General features: G+C 31.1%; 1 protein-coding gene across 1 annotated transcript in view; it reads right to left on the bottom strand.

Annotated features, from left to right (window-relative positions):
* The window catches only part of LOC126778140 (5-hydroxytryptamine receptor 1-like), a 140,798-nt gene that overhangs the window by 75,429 nt on the left and 45,834 nt on the right, over window positions 1-19,535 (bottom strand). The window contains exon 2 of the mRNA XM_050501555.1: window positions 18,685-18,741. The gene's annotated coding sequence lies outside the window, so the exon portion shown is untranslated. The remainder of the gene's footprint in view (window positions 1-18,684; window positions 18,742-19,535) is intronic.

Raw genomic sequence — 19,535 nt, 5'->3', positions numbered from 1 at the left:
TTGCATACAACTGAAGTTGAGTAATCAGTATTAATGTTTTTTTTTTAAATAAAATAAGGAATAAGAGACGAACATTTGCAAAGTTTGCTTTTTTTAAATATTTAATACACATTATTAAATAAGAAGACGTAAAACTACGAAGTCATTACACTTATCAGAAATAGCAGCGCGTTTCAATGGTCTTAGCATATATTATTATTTATCCGTTTTAAATTTAGACTTGACTAGACAAGAGTAAATTTCATGTTATTGATTTATACAAATAACATAAATCATTATAGTATATAAAACAAAAACACATTTTTCATTTCAATAATTAAATATCTTTGGCGATAGAAACACAGCGATGACACAGAACAAATAATAGAACAATTGAATCTGACGGGAGATAATTTCATCACCTAATAATTTGTGACAATAATTATTTATTCAAAAATTATTTCAATAATAACCAAAGCTATTTATGAAATCCTTTTTATTATCAACATTGATTAAATGGTCACCGTTTAAATAGCGGAATAATTTCTCAATCAACTGAAGCACTTTATATTCATATGCTGTAAGTAGGTCACACCACTTTATTATAATATAATTGAATCCTGATAATCTCTAAATATTAGTTATGAAATACCAATTTTAAGCTATTTTCAGTTTTTCTGATCTTTTTAAAATTTTAAATACCTTCCGCGTGTCACATACAATCGTTAACTGTTACTATAAAATCATTCGTCATACTTGTAACCTTTAACTCACAGCGTATTACAAATATATTATACTTTACTCACTGTGCACGCACACGATGTGTATGTGTGTGAAAGATACTGGCTGCTGTATGGGCTATTCGCGATTAAAACTGAATTCTAGCCACTAAAACCGCTGTGATACCCGTCCTCAACACGGATTCCAGAGGGCACAGTTCGACACCTATCGTAACTCCGCGGAGTTCGTGTCTAGAGGTATCTGCCCGGTCGCATCTTACGTGAACGATAGCACGGCATAGTAGCTTTCAGGCACTCGTAAAACTACTGACAAAAACTGGTGAATTAATAGTATGACCAATATATAGTTCAAACAATATAATCGAACGAAGTTTTTTTTTCCAGTTCTACGTACATATAAAAAACGGTGGAATTTTTTATATGTCAATACGCAAGAGTAATCCTTAATAATTATATAATATATACGAGAGTGAGTTTGTTTGATACGCGTTCACAACTTAACTACTCAACCCATCTTCATGAAATTTTGGACGGAATTTATACACGTTGTCAGAGGTACAGAGAAGTATATAGGGAAAGAGAAGTATACCGTACACCTGATTCATCCCTTTCTTCGACACGCTTCACGGCGTCGCGTGGGAGAAGACGTAACCTATTTTTTTTAGAATACGTCTGCCAAAAGGGCAAAAAATAAAACCTTTTAATATTAAATACTAATCTCCTAAATTAATGTAACTAACTGTAATGTACTTTTGAGTCGGCTCGAAATATAATAATTTAGTAAGTGATAATTTCAATCATCCTCTATTTTCTTAACTTTAGATATGTGTGTCTGTCCAAATCGGACTAGCCTGTAATAAGTTATGGTCATACATTAAAACAATATTAATAATATAATAATAATAATAATATCCTGGGACATTATTCACATACGGCCATCTGATCCCAAATTAAGCAGAGCTTGTACTATGGAAACCAGACAACTGATATACTACATATACTACTTTTCTTTTGTAAATACATACTTATATAGATAATTACACCCAGACTCAGGACAAACAGACATGTTGATGCACACAAATGTCTTTCCTGGGTGGAAATCGAACCCACAACCTTCGGCGTGAAAGCAAGTATCTACCAACCATGCTAATCGGCTAGTCAAGTCGCGTCAGTACTTCTATATTTAATAAATATTTTAATTAGAACTTATAATAGTGGTGATAATCAACAGTTTTTAACTGTTCAACAGTGATACGAGTGATGCGAGCAACTGAGGGATTCTTTTAGGCATTTCCATTGGTTGTCACAGAAGTGTCACATTGTAAATGAAATATACATAGAATTCCACAAACCAGCTGCTTGACCTTGAACCTCTTTGTCCAAATAAAGAAAATAACATATATGTAATTTTTATATAAAACTAATAACCGTGCCCTAAACACTCCTACATATTTGGAATCCTTTATTACCGTCACGATTAATTGAGCCAAACATGATTAATAGCCCACGATCGGCTGGTACCGCCCACGCCCTTTGGCTGTCGAATCAATTTGCACGACAAGCTTATCTTACTAGTGAAAGACAACGTACCTATTTAATAAAACTCTAAATAAGCCATTATTATATAATCGTTTCAAAAATGAAATTACTCGTATTTTTTGTATGCTTCAAATAAATACAATATAGAATTTTAGAAAGGAAAAGAAAGACAAAAAACATCTGTATTTTCATAAAATAATTTAATATATTTTGTATTATACTTTTAAATCGTACAACGTGGGCAGCATTTGAAAGTACAATAAAAGTGTTTTTATTTTAGAGCTTTCACCGGTATAGCTAGAGATTATAACTTTTCTAATAAAGCGTTTAATTTTTAAAACTGTTATATATTGTTTAATATAAAATTCTTTTTGTATATATAACTTCGAATCTATATATCGGCGCAAACATGATTTTATGTCGCGCTTGTTATAATTAAAACAATTTAAAACATAGTTATTTAAGGTTTAATAATTGTGTAATCATTATTATTGTAATGTATGTAATTATCTAGTTGATTATAAACACATAACTATGTGATTGATGATTTTGTGAGTTGTGTATGCGTGAATCGTCATAAATGTTAATAGTTTAATATTAGTTTAAATATTTAACTTTATTACAGTTCTAAAATCATTTCATATTTTTAGACAATTTTAGAAGTCATTATTTACACATTGTTCTAACAATGATTTATGTTATTAATCGAGTTGACTATTTATTTATAATTCTGTCATCTAATTCTAGATGGCGCTCAAACGCCATCTAGGAGTGGTGAATAAGAAATTTAATATTATAATAACGGTAAATTTATAATTTAAATAATTAGTAAATGATATGACGATTTTAGAAATAATTACTTCTTATTAATTTGTTAAATTAGTACTTGAGAGTTGCCAAATTATTATAAGTCCTATCTATATACGCTAATGGCGCTAGGTGGGTAGCTCTCAGGTAAAACAGTCCGCGTCGGTAAAAATGGGCCGATGCCACATTAGAGTAAGGCTGGTTGCGAGAGAGAACGGAACGAGCGGCTCACCAAGGCGAACGCGCTGTGAATAAGTTACGTATTACTTTCTGTTTTCTATTATTTACGATTTGTGTTATTATAAGAAAAACTTATGAAATTAGCTTTATTTCTTCTTTATCATTTTCACATTGTAAATACTTGTTTACTATTTTATTTAGTATAAATAAATAAGTTTGGTTTTGATTAAAACTGTTAATTTACATGCTATAGTTTGTTTTACTGATTGAGATTTAAAACACGTACAAATTATTAGTTTAATATCAGTGAGAGTGGTGAACATGACGTCAGCCATGCTTTAGTCATGCTTTTTAAAAACAGTCTAGAGGCCTCTACTTCGACATATATATAACGCATGATTTATATATAAAGTCGCTTAGTATATATTAAATAGTACCAAATCGTCACCACTTACGTGTATATAATATAATTGAAAACATAAAACATTATTAGTATTAGTTAAAATGCCTTTGAATTTCATATTTTATTAAAACTTTATTCGACGATTTTATATATTTAAATATTACTTACACATCTAATAGATAATACTGATTTTGTAAATGCATAATGTAGTAAAGACTCATTATCATATTTTTGCTAGACTTATTTTGATTAATATTCTCACAAAAATCAATGAACCGATGAATACAATAAATGCAAAACTCACTGGTGGTACGGCTTTGTGCAAGCTCGTCTGGATAGGTACCACTCATTCATCAGATATTCTACCGCAAAACAGTTGTAGTTGTAGTACTTGGTATTGTTATGTTCCGGTTTGGAGAATGAGTGAGCCAGTGTTTAATTACACTGGCTCACTCATTCTGCACAACGGACATCACATCTTAATTCCCAAGGTTGGTGGCGCATTGGTGACGTAAGCGATGGTTAACATTTCTTACAATGTCCATTAGTGTTGGTGGCCCATATGCTCGTCCTATTCAATTAAAAAAAAAATGAGTTTGCTTATACGCGTTCAATTAACAATTTAACCGATCATCATGAAACGTTGCATCAGGGGCACAGAAAAGGTCATAGGCCCCCCTCACACGAGAGTGAAACCGCGGTTGGAAGCTAGTTTATTATGTGTATATAAAACGTTAATGAAACAAGTCCTTGCAGTTTATGCGATGAATTTCATTTCAAATATTTTTTTTATATTGCATACTTCGTGTAATGAGATTAACACTACAAGGAATGAGCGAGGTAGTACGCTTCAAGTGCATTTTAATAGGATCCGCCTATCTATTGTGTATGCAGAGGAAACCCACACAGTTGTGAAAGTTTCACTAATATATATTTCATTGTTACTTTTTATTATTAAAAATCTTTGGTCCCTTGTTAATTTTAAAAAGTTTTTTTTCCAACCGAACGCGTCAACTCATCAAGCATCATTCCGGATCAGCTGTCAAAGTAAACGCGGCCTGTTAATAACCTTTTGTTTTCCACAATTTTAGACTCATGGCTACTCCGGTATTGGCACAGCTATGAGTGTAAATGATAACTCATCTTGGGAGAAAGCCAACGTTGAATAATGTATAAATCTGTGAAGGTCTCGTCATGAAAAATATAACACTGTTTGCGTTGGAGCTCTTTAAGCTTAAGATTATATTTTATAGTGACTTAATGTATAACAATTTAATAAAACATATTTCCTAACACATCTGCCAAAAGGGCTGTGAAGCTAATCTAAATAAAAACTCTTTAAAAAAATTTAACTGACAATTAAATAAACTACAATGTCCTAAATTAATTGAATCGGCACCAAATATTATAATGCAATTAGTGAACAATCAATTACCCCTATTTTCTTATCTTAGATATTGAGTATTTTTTTGGATGGTACAATTTTAAAATAACTTTCCAATTAAAAAAGAATCACCAAAAATGGAAGTCCGTAAAAAGCTATGCGTGATCATACATAAAAAATATATGATTTGATTATATATTGATTAGTCTAAGTTATTCTTGATTTTATTTGGTAAGCATTTATTACAATTAAATAAAGGTTTTATTCGTATATAATAAGTATTATATTACTTGAATTTTTTGTAAGAAATAATCACCGAACCGGAGCTAAAGTAAGAAATATGTTTTACTTACGCATCGGATGATATGATTGATTCGGATACTATTGAATTTTTACTTAAGATATATGGACAAAGAATCATTCGTGGTCATAATATCGTGATTGAAATTCAGATACGACAACAGACTTGACTGTTCAACAACAAAGGAAATATTGTAGTGTGAGCACAAACACTAATGCATTTTTAATTTCCTCTTTCTCATAGTCAGATACGACTGCAATCCTATGAAATTATAAATGATTTCCGAAGTACAAGAGCGTGAAATTGTTCATAAAGAAACGAAGTGGTTCGATTCATACATGGAATTATGTACTTAGATACACACATGCACACGCACACACACACTTTTAAAAAGAAAATTGTACTCTTTAGAACATAGACATATTAGTAAATATTAAAAAGTAAAATATTCCACTGCTTGGAAAATGTTTCCACTTCTTTTAATAGGAAGGTTTGAAGCTTACCCCACAACACTGCTTCAATGCCTATTCACCCAACATATGCAGGTCTCCTCACGATGTTTTCCTTCACCGACGAACATAAAATAAGCACAAATCAAATCGAGCACTTAAAAGTCAGTGATTGCACTAATCCATACTAATCTCGGCTAACTTCATACTATATATTTATTTAATATATATTTCTTACAATATAATTAAATTAAACGTTGAGTATTACTTTTAAAAATATAAATAGATTGAAATGTAAAATATAAAAAAAAAAATTACGTCCTCGTTGAAGAAAGCCAGTCGAATAAAAACGCTAAGTAATGTTTTAACATTATACTCATAGTGATACGCTTTTACCGAAATTGAAAGGGTAAAAAAGCTATAAAAAAGGCCTCATATATGAAATCTTTTTGTAGGATCTATCAAACTTATACAATAATAATAGTAATCGCTGAAATAACAGTAGGGTTGCCAACGCTTGATAAATGTAGACCCTAAATAACAAAAAATAAAAGTCATTCTTCAAATAAAAACAAAGATATACAGTGAAATCTTAATCATAATAATAAGTATAATATTCCCAGCATCTTAGGATAGATAAGCAAAGTTTTTTTATAATGTCCAAATGAAAAAAGTACCAAGACAATATCTATAAATCTTATACCAAAAGATGCAGCGCATTTCGAAGAAGGTTTTTTTTTTTTTTTTTTATTATAGAATAGGAAGGTGGACGAGCATATGGGCCACCTGATGGTAAGTGGTCACCAAATGCCCTTAGACATTGGCATTGTAAGAAATGTCAACCATCGCTTATAGCCAATGCGCCACCAACCTTGGGAACTAAGATTTTATGTCCCTTGTGCCTGTAATTACACTGGCTCACTCACCCTTCAAACCGGAACACAACAATATCAAGTATTGCTGTTTTGCGGTAGAATATCTGATGAGTGGGTGGTACCTACCCAGACGAGCTTGCACAAAGCCCTACCACCAGTTTTAGTAATAATAAAGTTATTTTATAAAAAACTGCAAAACAAATTCACAAATACCAGTTACATGCCTTTTTACAAGCTTTTATTTAACTTGCTACGTTTGCTAAGTATTTGACAATGACGATGCATTTTTTAGTAATCGTAACCCGATTCTACACTTAGCATTGGCTTCAGACGAAGAAACACATTCATTTATATATAAATAGAATAAGAATACATGTTTTTTATAAATTTATTATAAAAAATAGTTTTTTGATATATTTTTTATATAACTATATTTTACTTGACCACCCAGGGTAATATAATTCAATTTCGAATCCTTAATCTGGCAACCCTTTTAGAAGTAGTAAAATTATGTAAATGCGAAAGTCATATATTAAAAGTCCAATGTTACGACTTCCAAGAATCAGACATTGGGAACTAGAATAACAACGTCTACACGCTAGTTGTATAAAGAAATTTACATCGAATAGTTTAAGAATATGGTTCGCTGCTGTTATTAAAGATCCTTAAAATAATATTGAACATTTAAAGTACACTACCCGTACACTTAAGTTTATTTAATTTACATAACTTAAATCATAAACTTCATTGAGGTTCGGAGTCAAGGCAAGTTTTATTAAGTAAAAGCAAGCATATATGACGTATATATGAACATGTTTCACTTATATATTAAAACTTTACTTTCTGAATAAGAATATGTAAAATGATTGCTTTAAACATTTACTTCTCTCGTAATATTGTACAAAAAATCTATTAAATCTATACACCAAACATCATTGGCGCGGCGTTATGGATAGGCTCCAAGCTTTCTCAAAAAGTCAGAAAGCCAGCAGTGAAATTTCAGACTATTGTTAATCTTTTAAGCCTTACCCGATTATATATATCATCTTTTTATATGCATTTTATGACTAATGGTTTGAAATCCTAAAATATTTTTTTACAACTGATGTTATACCTTATTTTTATAGTTCATTTTATATTTGACAGATAAGGAACATACTATATTTGTTTAACCATCAACCTACAATGGAGCAACGTGGTGGAATAAGCTTTAATCCCTCTAAAGATTAGAAGACAAAAACTCAGCAAAAGAACATTTACGGAAGTATTAATTTAAACTTAGGTAGAACAGACAACACCTATACTAATATTAGAAATGCCTAAATCTGCCTGTTTGTCTCTTAGACGTTCATGGCTAAAACACTGAACCAATTTTCGGCTACTTTTTAATACCAAACTTTTTTTTCTCGCTGGAAAAAACGCTTTTGCGCGTTTCCTCCCGCTGGCACTCCACGGCTTCCTTCTGCGACATGACTCTCGCAGAAGGAGACCATTTCTAACCAGCACCTCTAGCTGCCGAGCATGGCGTTAATCACACTCGGCTGCGAGAGATCTCCGCCGATTATCTCCGCCAAGGTATGCCTTTGATACCCTCATGCAGCACATTATACCAAACAATAATATAAATTACGTATTTTCGATCGAATTACCTTCAGATGTCTGATTTTCTCGTTGTAAATTTAGCTCACTGTAGCACTATAGCTTAGCCGAGGAAGGTAACGTTTTTATCTTATTTGCATACATTCAAGACAGATGTTCACAGAAATATCGTATTTTTCAATTTTAATTAACGGATGTGTATTTTGTTTTGGCTTAATCACAAAAAGCATACAACGAAAAATGTATAAATTAAATATGAAAATGGATTTCGTCGATGTATCTAATTTCAAAAAATTAAAAATGTTTAATTAACTTGGTGTTATTCAAGTACACGTTGAACTGCAAAGCTTCAAATTGTGCAATTAATTAACCCAAACCCAACGATGCTATGATTGCACTGATTGATTGATAATGATGAACTTAGATTATTTCATTGGTTAATTTTAAGACAAAGTAAATATGGGGTTAAATTTAAGATAAAGTTTTCAATATCATACCTTGAAAATCAAACATAATTATCTATTGAACTTATAGATTGTATGAACCGAAGTTGTATATCAAATTAGGGTCGGAACTTAGCTTCTAGGTAAAGTTTGTGCAAGTTTCAAGCAATTTACTATAGGTATACAATTTAGACTAACACTTGACAGTTAATTCTCATGGATAATATGGGCAGTTCTACGTTTAGAAACGTCTTCGAACGGTACTACAATTATATTGGAATTATTAATGTTTCGACAATTATAGCTTCTACTCTTGTACAACGTTATGAAAATAGTTCTTGGTTTTATTGATTTCAATCAATATAAGCCTGTCTCTTTGTTCTAGATATAGAATAGAATGTCTTCAACTAATTGTTCGCAAAAATGTACACAAAATTTCATGATGATTGATTGTAAGTATTGATTTATAATATCAGTAAGAAGAACATTCTCGAAATTATTCCTCACTTTCTATTAATATTAAGGTCACTACAACAGATGGCAGTTCTCATTGGTGTCTTTGACAAATGCACGTAAGTTGTTGTTGGTGTCTTAGTTTCGATAAAGTATACATCAATTTTTAGCGACTCAGCATCAGGACCATCTGATGGACCATCTGATGGTAAATAATCATCATCACCCATAGACATTGTTACTGTAAGAAATATTAACCATTTTTAACATCACCAATGCATCACCAACCTTAGGAACGATGTAATGTCTCTAGTGCCTGTAGTTACACTCACACGAAAATACTAAGTATTACTGTTTGGCGATAGAATTTATGATGAGTGGGTGGTATCTACCCAGACGGGCTTGCACAAAGCCACCACGAAGTAAATTTAATGAACTTAATATAATTTTTGATGATATGTTTATCTGGATAATAATAATAATATCCTGGGACATTATTCACACACGGTCATCTGATCCCAAATTAAACAGAGCTTGTACTATGGAAACCAGACAACTGATATACTACATATACTACTTTTCTTTTGTAAATACATACTTATTTAGATAATTACACCGAGACTCAGTACAAACAGACATGTTTATGCACACAAATGTCGGTCCTGGGTGGGAATCGAACCCATAACCTTCGGCGTGAAAGGCAGGTATCTACCAACCACGCCAAACGGCTCGTCAAATTGCGGTCTGATATAGTACTTTTATTATTATAGCTTTGCTTAAAGATGGATAAACGATATAAAGTTTATTGTGTCCACGTTGCCGAAAAGAAAATGACGGCATTTAAGGTCTTATTTGAAAACTAGCCAAGTCAGACCTTAGAAGGCTATAATATAATTCGTGATATTTTTGTGAACGCTTATAAGTTTATAACAAAATTGCAACTATATTTGTCTTTCTCGTATACTAAAATGAATGAATAAATCGAATGTTTATTTATAGTTAGTAGATAAATTTATCTGTCTGTGATTTCAAAACTGCCTCTTTTTAAGTAAATATTTGCGAGTTACTAAAAGCAAAACAACCATATTTTTTTATTTACTTTTTCTTTTCAATATAATGTAATGTACTAAGCCTTGTTAGTTTTAAATTTAATTTCGTTTTGAATTTGTTTTCGTCATGAAAAAAATATAACAATTGTCAAAGAACGAAGAATGAAGTTAGTACACATAGGCATCGTTTGATGATGATCGGTACCATGAACGCGCTTTATGCGTCAATTTCATCATCATGCGAGTACGTTATGAAATTTTTCATGCTTTTTTTTACTTTTTTGTAACTCACCACAAGGTGGCGCTTCAGCACGTCTTATATACCGCTCAATCGATCGTAATGGCAATTAATATACATACATATGTATACACTAGTATTTTTATTAAAAATGTTTTATTTTAAATAGAACTCGTCAATTAGACTGTTTTGCTGTCAATTTTGCCTATCGCTATGACTAACGGATAACTTTAAAAATATCTTGAAATAAGATCGACTAAAAGGAAACAGTAATAAAAGCGGCCAAAATAATTTTCATAGTCATTAACCTCCTGCGAGTTCCGTATTTTAATCAATACTTTTATATAGGACTTTTTAATAACAATCCTTTAAGAAGCGAATTTTCATTCTGAACGTTACAAACGAAGTCTCGATAAAATTTCTTTTCACCTATTCCTAAACCTTTACTTAATAAAGAATTATCACACTTTTTAATATCTATTTTAATTCAGCCCCTTGATGATTACTTGTGGTAGGGCTTTGTGCAAGCTCGTCTGGGTAGGTACCACCCACTCATCAAATATTCTACCGCAAAACGACAGTACTTGTTATTGTTGTGTTCCGGTTTGAAGGGTGAGTAAGCCAGTGTAATTACAGGCACAAGGGACATAAAATCTTAGTTCCCAAGGTTGGTGGCGCATTGGCTATGTAAGCGATGTTTGACATTTCGTTGTCATTGTCGTAAATCTACCACCGGTTCCGAAATAAACACCTCAGAGAAACTAAGCCGGTTTTTTTGTATAAATACATCTCTTCTTTTCTACTCAAGACTAAGAAAGAATAAAATTTCTTATGATTTATTGCGCATATAAATAACATGTTACAAAAGCGTGGACATCTAACATCAACGATAGGATAAAAGGAATAAGAAAATAATAATTTGCATGGAAATTTAAAGAGATTTCTCACAGACAATCTTAGGAAAATGCAGTTTATTTTAAATATAAGATAAAAGATTAAACAATATATAAGAAAAAAGTTTTTACGAGTATTAAAATATAATAGGTAAATTATACACCAACATAAAATATTTGATATATCAATATCCATTAAATATATCATTAAAATATATATGGTATCATTGTTTTATATACTGTGTATTTAATATTCCTTTACTTATATAAATTGTACTTAAAAAAAAGTATTATATAGTACTAGTAACAACCAAATATAAACCATCACACGGATATATATCTTTGGAGAAATTTTAAATAAAAAATCTGTTTAGTACTTATTCGTACGAGTTTATTGCTAAAAAGGGTAATAGCGTAGTTCCTCTAGGATATAACGTAAGAAAACATTGTATTGTTGCATTAATAATACGTCTTGTTGAACGGTTGAGCACTACTTGAAAATTCTCAGCATCATCCACCCTTAGGGTTGAAGCAACTTAAATATTCAACATGGATTTCAACAAGAAGTGCCCACTTGTTGAATAAAATAACCCTCTAGGGGTTATGTTAGATGATAAAAATGCTTCTACGGTCTAAAAGGTTGCTTGTTAAGTGTTGTCTTAAGGCTTTGTCATATATGTGACATAGAGAATCCATTAAGAGCTTAGAAGAAAGAAATTTTTGATATTTAAATTTGTGGCAACTTGCTTGTATCATAAAACGTATATTTATGGCAATATACAATGACCAAGCAAGGCAGACAAGGCAAGCACCACTATATTTTCATGTGCTTAATTCGTCGACAATTCATATCGTGCTTTGCGGTGAAAAAAAAACCGTAATAAACCTTTTAGCGGGTGGTTAGTTAAACAATGCTGTGTCTTCTTCTTCGAATGTCCAATCAATAATGGCAAAAAGAGCGAAATCTGTATTTTATGAAACAGCCGCTACACAATTATTACCAAGCACATATTTTTCACTTTGGTTGTTGTATAAAAATCAAAACAATTTTTTTTTTCATTTCCCTCTCCACTTTTGCGTCCATTATTTTATTATATAATTTAGTTTTATAGAATATACATAGGTTATAAACTATTAAACGACTATCTTAATTACAAATCAACGTTTAGGTATTCTTAATGCCGGTTGCAAAAGCCTCAAACGATCTTTGTACTAAGTGAGGGGACATATTTATATTTTTTAAATCTTTTTTTTAATTGACGTATCAATTTATAAAATATAAAGTTAGTTTTATCGTTTTCTATGATATAATCTATATGGTATGTATCTATGGTATGTTTATGTAATGTTATTTATATTACTTGTTTTTCTTATTTTTTACTTGTTACTTAAAGTCAAAAACTGCTAATTAATTTATAAATGTAACCAAATGCGAAACTTGGCACTAGCAAATCAGATGAAAGGTACTTTAGTTGTTAGAACATATTAGGTTGGATAGCCGAGGTGCGATCTAAGTTGTCAAGTTATTTAGTAAGTTTTGTTACAACTTTCAATTTTAGAGCTTACTCTGAATATAGATTAACGGTAGATTTTGGAATAACTAGAAGTGAAGCTAAACCAAGTTAATTAAAATCATGCGAAGTATGATCACCAAGGTCAGAGTACTAAATTCTTTTTATTTCACGATAATATTGTATGTTGAAATTAATAAATTCACATTCCTAAATATAACTGTGTCACACTCCCGCCCGTATTTCCGAGCATAAAATCACGGTTACCTATTGGTCCGTTTCTCCTTAAAAATGGACACACCATTAATTTAATAAAACATCCACCTTTCTAAAAATAAATGTAACTGAATGTTAACTATTTAGATCAAAACGATTCAAAGCCAAGATAAACCCTTTTGCTTAACAAACATAAATATTGTTAAAATAATCAAAAGCTTGACAGTTTTGTTTAGGCGGTATTTTCTATTGACTTTTTCCTTGAATTCAATAAAAAAGTTTTTGCACGATGAAATCATAAGTCCGTACGAACCTAGATTGTTCATAAAAACAAAAAGGTTGTATAGTTTATTTCATATTTTTATTAAATACACAGACAGTACACACAACTACAAATGACTAACTAAACAAAGGCTGCGAAAACAAACAAAAATATATAATGGAATCCATCAATCAATACACGCTTGATGCAACAGACGCAAAAAATAATTTGACACTGTTATCAAATAAAATGGAGCTGAAAGTATTATCCAGTTACTTAAATTAAAGTCATATAAGATTTTTAAGTTATGCGTGATGATGAAATGAAATAATTTCTTTACTATCATTAGTTTAGACAATAAAAAATAGTACGTGTATCCAGTTGTGGTTGTACGGTACAACGTAACGTTTGCGATGTTTAGTATTAGTTGTTTAGAATAAATTAAAAAACACAAGACTTCTGTTCGTAAATACACAGATACACGTACGTTCACTGTGGCCTCTGTCGACGTAACGCCGAGAGCGATGACAAATATATTTATTTATATACATCCAGTATATAGAACAATGTTTTATAATTTACTGAATAAAGAAAACCTTATATTTTCTTTTCTTAAGTCTATTTTAGGATAACAAATATACACTATAGCACATGGTATGTGTTACTGCGCAATCGATCTTATATGTAGTTATCCTGACAAAAACACCCACAGCATGGTGGGTGTTTTTGTCTAATATGTAATAAAATATGACGAAATGACCCACCGCATGGTGAGTGTTTTTGTGTTAACTGCAATATAACCATAAAACTGTCTACAATAGAGTGTATTATTGTTTGGTAGTTATTCTATGGGTGGTACTCACATACGCTGAGCTGCACAGAGCCCTACCACCATTAACATCAATTATAAATCGAACTGAATGCAAATTTAATGGGAGACCATTATAATATTAGGTTTATTCTGAACATAAACGCTTAAAATCGATATCATTATTTATTTATCAGATATGTGAGACAAAATAAATATGACGAAATGACAAGTAAAAAACGAAACATGGAAATCTGCCATTAATTATGACACTTAAGAAAATCATACAACTTGAACGCTTATTATAAAAATATACTAACACTAGTTTGAGTATAAATATTTTGTTTAAAACTTCACAAATGTTCAAATTACGTTAGATGGTACAGTAATCGTATGTATCCGAGAGCTAATAATTACAACAAATCGTAATACCAACGAGTCTTTGATCAATATGAAGACTGCATTCGAAGGAAGTACCAATTAATTCCATCATCGACTCCAGTTATATTTATAAAATTACGTTATATCAAAACATGATTATATTACTCATTAGAATAAAATCAAAGAGAAAGTGTTAGTTGAACTTGATTAGCTGAAACGCGGTTATAAAATAATAATGAGAGTACTTTAGCAAAAGTACTTAATTTATTGAAATTGGTGGAAATGTCACAGCTAAGGTGTTAAGTGATACGCGATCTCATTTCTATGCTTTTTCTATTTACGACTATACCAATACACTATGGCCATTACAAATTATTCCACACCATAATAATTATTGTGGTGTAGTTCTATTAATTATGATATGACAGTGGATAAAAAGAGCAGACATATTTTTTTTCGTAGTCCTCAAATAAAAGTCCTCCTTGAAAATATAACATAGTTGTGTATAAAATATTCTACTGTTAACTTTGAACTGGATTTACTTGCAATATTATATAAAATAGTAATATTGTTTTATATCCCTCTTAAAAAAATAATATTTTACTTAATCCGCTTCAATACGCGTAAGAAATATTATGAAATTAATTATTTATTAAAATATCTTTCAACTACTTAAGACTTGTTGGATCAGTGAACTTTTAAGAACTATCAAGTAGTTCCAAAGACATTCCGACTTGTAAAGCTTAGAAAATTAAGTAAGCTAGTGCGCTTCAGACAATTCAGACATTTGCTCTATTAAATTTGTCTTTGAGTACTTAAAGAAAGAATTTTAATGAATCTTTATACATTTTAAACGATTAAAGCAATTTGTTGTCATTTCTATCATGTATAATATTCCTTTTATAATTTTTAGCAGCCCGTAATGTATTCTTTTGAGGAGCGAAATCACCACACTGTTTTTCATCTGTCTGTGAGATTGTCCTTCGTAAACACAAATTAAGCACACAAAATCAGTTACCACTGAGTACCACTGAGGCTTGCCTGGGTTTGAATCCACAATTATTGACTAAGAGTCACAAGTTAGACCAACAGGGTCATATTGGCTCAATTTACTTCCTATGTATTATATGTTCAAGTGCTTTGATTTCATTTTTCGATACCATAGTACTAAAAATGCTTGAATTAAATTTAAGTAAAAAATATGTTATGAAAAACTATTCTTTTGGAAGAGCTTCGCATAATAAAACTCTGCTGCTGCTGCTGTTAAGATAATCAAAATTCTTCACCTTTTACCGACCGAACCGAACCGAACCGAAACAGCCTGTGAATGTCCCACTGCTGGGTTAAAGGCCTCCTCTCCTCATTTTGAGGAGAAAGTTTGGAGCTTATTCCACCACGCTGCTCCAATGCGGGTTGGTGGAATAGACATGTGGCAGAATTTCAGTGAAATTAGACACATGCAGGTTTCCTCACGATGTTTTCCTTCACCGTAAAGCACGAGATGAATTAAAATCACAAATTAAGCACATGAAAATTCAGTAGTGCTTGCCCGGGTTTGAACCCACGATCATCGGTTAAGATTCACGCGTTCTTACCACTGGACCATCTCGGCTTTTTTCACCGACCATTATCGTCAATTCCTTAGATAGTCAAACTTTTAATAACGTGCCTCGAAACCACTTCATTGGTTCGCGATCACTTCCAAAGATCGAGTTAATTGCTTTAATAAGGATATGTTAAGACTTAACAATAGTATTTGCATTATTACAATAAATATATCTTGATCATATTTAATGGTGTTTGAAATACATAACAGTATAAAATATAATATGATATTTTAATTTGCGTTTAGAACTAAACATGGATTCATGTACTTAACGTCTAAAAGCCTACTTGATTTTTTATATGTTATATACCAGTATTTAGTTGAGTATTTAAATAAATAGTTAAAAAAACTTTTGCCTGTTTGCAAATAACTGATATGCCCATTTATCTCCTCCAATAAAGCATAAAGCTCGTATTATGATTTGCTACATCAATAGCCCAAGAACCCGAATCGAGCCGACGATTTTCACGTCCGTAGGCTGCCCGTATGTCGTCTTTATTTATAACCACCACTTTTACCGTCTTACCGTTAATTGAGTAGTAGGCGTTTTCAAATAAAATTGGAATTATATGGTTATTAATTTTGCACGTAGACAATGTCAAAAATATAAAAACATTACTGACACTTTTCAACTAGCTATTTCAACTAAATCATAAATATTTTATTCCCCTTCTAAAGATGAATTATTTAAAGCAAAATTCTGGAAACAATTACGAAATCATACCAATAAGCAAATACCGTATTGCTTACCCGCAATCTATGTCAATTTGAAATCAAATTATGTGACTATTACGTTGGATTATAACAATCAAATAGATTGATACGGCAAATTAATAGCAACATACTTCACGTACAAGTGTGAGTGAGATTATTACAAGTTTAGAATATTACGTAATATTCAATTACTTACAGTATACAGATGATGCATCTGTAGAAATAATATGTAGAATATAAGAATATATCAACCGATATTGGTACTTTCTTAATAGTATGTGCATTTTTGTAATTATTGGATATAGTTCTTTATTCTTTTTAAAGTTCATGTATTGAACATAAATGTAACAATCAATATAATAAGCTTATATTATTGCTATCACTGAACCGATTTTGATGAAATTTGGTACAAAGGAAAGACTTTAGATAATACCTTACCCCCTCTCCTTAAAACCCAGGCGAAAACTAGTATTAAATAATAAAACTATCAATACATTATTTTCTTAATACTAATATTATAAATCTGAAGTTGAAAGTTTGAAGTTTGTTTGCATTATCCCTTTAATCTACTTGACCGATAAAATTAATTTTTCGCGTTATATACGGAAAGTTTATAGAATATATAACATTACGTTACCTTTAACTCTTATCTCCGTACAGAGCGGCTAGTATAATAAATAATTATAAATAAACTCCACCACTATAACATGTCGTTATAGTGGTGATGATTATTTTGGGAATGGGAATTTTGCTGGTGGTTTTAGGGAGGATTAAGGAGCTTCAGGTGACGGAAGTGCTTTCTGCATAAGATAGCAAGACTGCCACCAATTTTCTACCATAAATCTACGTGCAAAGTACGCTACAGACGCGCTTAACGAAGATTATTCGAGTCTGCTCTTATGACACTCACGGGTTGAGATAATAGTTAGAGATAGAACGACATGGCCAATAAATAAGAGAAAATCAAATCAACTAAATACATAACTGCAGATAAGATATCTATAAAATAGAAAGTTTTCTATAAAGGTAACAATAACGCCATGAAATTATGTCAAAAAGTTAGTTTTGAATGAATGTTATCATTGAATTTGCATTCTTTATGAAGCGAGATTAAATCAATCTCCGATTCATTTGATAATTCAAACGGAATAAAACCTATTTCGAGATCGGGAAAAAATAATTGAATGCGCAATATAAGAATTGGCAAAATGCCACTATTTTTAATTTCATGACTTACGGATTATAATAGGTTAGGGTTTGGTAAAAACGACTACTCTGGTGGCAAATATTTGATTGAAGCAGTTCTAAATAAAAAAATACTCGACTGTTTTCCGTAAGATATAAATGAAATAAAGTTATTTGAATTAAAAAAAAGGTTATTTCGATTTTAAGTAATAAAGTAGTATTAAAGGTTTAAATATTTACAAATAAAATTAAAAATACCTACTGTACAAATCATGACCGCTTGAAATGGTGGCAAGAATGCTAGCAGCATTTACACTTTGAATCGTTAAAAAAATTAAAATATATGTTTATTCTATTATTATTTATTTTAGTTTCTCCTAAAATCACAAAAACTAAAATCTGAAATGTATTACATTATAATAACTGAATTGAACTGAAGTCAACTGGCACATATCCGAGTCAATGAAGTCATTTGGACTCAAACGCAAACCAATATATTGGAGACGAATACCATATCTTGAACATTTTTTTTATCTAAAAACGTAGATTGTGATGCTGCCTGGTAATAAAAATCCAAGCAAATTAAAATAACATTAAAAGAATTAAGATACACTAAAAAGATATACATACAAGAAAAAAATTGTAATAGTAAAGGAAAAATAAACTTACCAATGGATTTCCATGGATACGAATGTAGAAACCGCGATAAGATCAGATTACTTGTTCCTGTGAAAAAGCATAAATATTACTTAATGACGTCTACCTACAGAGTACTGAATTACATAAAAAATAGTATTAGTATTTTTATAAAATTGAAAGAATGTTTGTATTAAAAGAAAGCACTTTTAATGCCGAAATGGTCTATCTAATTTGCGTTTATAGTAACAGACAAATATTTGTAAATGGTGTCACGGTCTGGTTGTTTGTGTTCCGACTTTTCGGATTTCCAGCACAGAAATTCTTATTTGAAACTATATTTTATTATTTATATTTATTAGTATCACGAATATATGCTTAAGATATTATAAGATAAATACTGTTTAAAACAAAATAGTATATAATACAACAACTCGTATATTTGAAACCGTACGTATGATGTAGAAAGAGTGAACCTATTAAGTGTATCAATATGCAAGAAAGAGATGGATTTAATACAGGTATATATCACAGCGTTCTTGAAGCGGTCAACAAAAAGTGAATTTCTTCCGCAAATGCCCCTTTGACCTACTTCGTATTTTAACTTAGTCAGAAATATAATAGTCCTTACGCTTTGTGCGTCAAGTACTGCCTTAACTCGAAGCTTTTATTATGTACACGTACAAAGAAAGGAGTTGAATTAAGGATGTGGCATTGCTTCCGATAACCGATGATCGTGGGTTCGAACCCGAGTAAGCAACACTGAATTTTCATGTCCTTAATTTGTATTTATAATTCATCCCGTGCTTGACGATGTAAACATCGTGAGGAAACCTGCATGTGTCTAATTTCACTGAAATTCAGCCACGTGTATTCCACCAACC

This window comes from Nymphalis io, chromosome 25 (assembly GCF_905147045.1).
Source record: "Nymphalis io chromosome 25, ilAglIoxx1.1, whole genome shotgun sequence".
In the NCBI taxonomy this organism is placed as follows: Eukaryota; Metazoa; Arthropoda; class Insecta; order Lepidoptera; family Nymphalidae; genus Nymphalis; species Nymphalis io.
This window is presented reverse-complemented; position numbering and strand designations above follow the sequence as displayed.